Source organism: Ovis canadensis, chromosome 7, assembly GCF_042477335.2.
Source record: "Ovis canadensis isolate MfBH-ARS-UI-01 breed Bighorn chromosome 7, ARS-UI_OviCan_v2, whole genome shotgun sequence".
NCBI classification, from domain to species: domain Eukaryota; kingdom Metazoa; phylum Chordata; class Mammalia; order Artiodactyla; family Bovidae; genus Ovis; species Ovis canadensis.
This window is the reverse complement of record NC_091251.1, coordinates 49192626-49195073: the sequence shown is the minus strand read 5'-3', so window position 1 is coordinate 49195073 and position 2448 is coordinate 49192626. Positions and strand designations below refer to the sequence as shown.

The 2448-nt window shown below is 32.4% G+C and overlaps 1 non-coding gene across 1 annotated transcript; it reads right to left on the bottom strand.

The window, feature by feature from the left end:
• Positions 1 to 827: 827 nt before the first annotated feature.
• On the bottom strand, positions 828 to 900 carry TRNAG-CCC (transfer RNA glycine (anticodon CCC)). The gene has a single exon. It is a non-coding gene; the product is annotated as a tRNA-Gly (tRNA).
• Between the last annotated feature and the right edge of the window lie 1548 nt (positions 901 to 2448).

Here is a 2448-nt window from a genome sequence, read left to right as displayed (position 1 = left end):
TCCATGAAACAGGAAACTCAAAGTCAGTGCACTGGGACAACCAGAGGGATGGGATGCAGAGGGAGGTAGAAGAGGGGTTCAGAACGGGGGTACACATGCACCCATGGCTGATTCATGTCAGTGTATGGCAAAACCACCATAATATTGTAAAGTAACTAGCCTCCAATTAAAATAAATAAATTAATAATAATTTTAAAAAAACTTAGGGTTACCAAAGAGTAAAGTGGGGAGGGGATAAATTGGGGATTAACAGATACACACTACTATATATAAAATAAATAAACAAGAAAGACCTACTGTATAGTACAAGGAGCTATATTCAATATCTTGTGTAACCTATAATGGTAAAATCTGAAAAAGAATATATATATAGAATCACTTTGCTATATATCTGAAACATGTAAATCAACTATACTTCAATAAAAAATAAAATATTTTTTAAAAAAGAAGTTGCTTGCAAAACCAGGGGACACAGTTTTGATTCCTGGTCGGGGAAGATCCCTCATATTCCTTAGTTGTCATTGGACAACTAAGCCCATGTATCACAACTACTGCACCCTAAAAAAAAAAAAAAATGCTATCAGTGACTACAGCAGCTTGTTGGTTCACAATTTCACAGTTACAAAATTTTTAAGAAAAAATCTAATTGCTACTACTCATCTCATCACTTTAAGTCCCAAGTTATGGAACCCTAGACAAACCCCTCAGTTGTGTGGAGGGAGAGGCAGTGCACGGTCTTATTGCTGTTGTCTGCCCTGAGTCTTAGTTCTGGCACACAGGATCTCCTTGTAGCATGTGGGCACTTAGTTGCAGCATGCAAGGTCAACTTCCCTGACCAGGGATTGAACCCAGGCCCACTGCATTGGGAGCTCAGAGTCTTGACCACTGGACCACCAAGGAAGTTCTGGCAGTTTGTTGTCTTCTACTCCGCTACCCATTCAGAAATTTCTAAGGAGGTATGACTGGGTCAGGAAATGTCCTGCATCTTTAATATAAAAGCAATTATATATGATAGCATTATTTTCAGTAATTATTCAATAGCATTATTTTTGGTAGAAAAATAGAAACTATTTAAATATCAGTTAATTTATATTCATACATTAAAAATGATGGGACAGTCTGTATTTATTCACATGAAAATACACTTATCACATACAGATTTTTAAAGGATAACATTAAGTAGAATCAAGTACAATTTTATTTCTGTATATTATGCACAGAAAATTCTGGAAGGGTATTGATCAAAATGTTAACAGTGGTTAGTTTAGGGTGATGGGATTATAAATTCATTTCATTTTCTCTTTAAATGTTTTTATGTACTTATGATTAAACATGTTTTTCTTTTATTAAAACAATAGAATAAAGCCACTTACATTCTGTAGAAGGGGATATAAGAATAAATTCTATCAACAAATGAGTGAATTTAAAACACAAAAACAAACAAAAAATGCAGTACATCCATAATACTCCTCAATACAATTTTTTTTAATAAACTACTGATTTGGGCAATAACATGGATGAATTTCAACATTCTGGATGAAGAAGCCAGATATAGATAAAGCCAGATATATATTTTGTTTCTGAAGAAGCCAGACACAAACTTCTGGTTACAAAATAAATATTGGAAATAATAACATGATGATAATAAATAAAACTGCTGTATGATAGAAAAGTTGTTAAGAGTGTAGCTCCTAAGAGTTCTCATCATAAAAGAAAATTTTAATCTCTCTTTCTTTTTTATTTGTATAAGATGATGGATGGTGACTAAACTTACTGTGGCAGTCATTTCACAATATATGTAGTGAAGTCATTATGCTGTGCACAGTGCTATATGTCAGTTATATCTCAAACTGGAAAAACATTTAAAATAAAAGAATAAAAGTTAAAAAAAAGACTCAGTTACTGAAGAAGCCATCCCTCGATTGAAAATAACAACTATAGCCAGTAGAAACATAAGGATTAAATAATTTAATCATACAGTATGTGAGCTTCAACAGTGATACAAATTGCAATGGCTTGAAATCTAACTGTATGTTCAAATTCATGAGTTCATAATAAAGTTTTAAATATTGATCACCTTCAGATAATGATAGGGACCTAACTCATTATCTTGAAAACTAATACATAAAGGTACAGCAGCAGATATGATCTAGCTTTTTTTATATGAACAGCACCCTTTAGAACCCCATGAAGATTATGAAAGATTCGGACACGACTGAGTGATTGAACAATCAAATGGGAGATAAGGGGAAGTGTCTCTTTATAAAAATATTCCAATAAACAATGAAAAAAAGAAATAATAAAGTAGAAAATACTATTCATAGCTACCAATGAATGACTGACATAAGCATTAAATATCAATTGCTGCCAAAAAATTACAAAAAGAGAGAAAACTAGATAAGTACCTTCTACAACTATTAATACAGATATTATGTATAGTCTTGACAA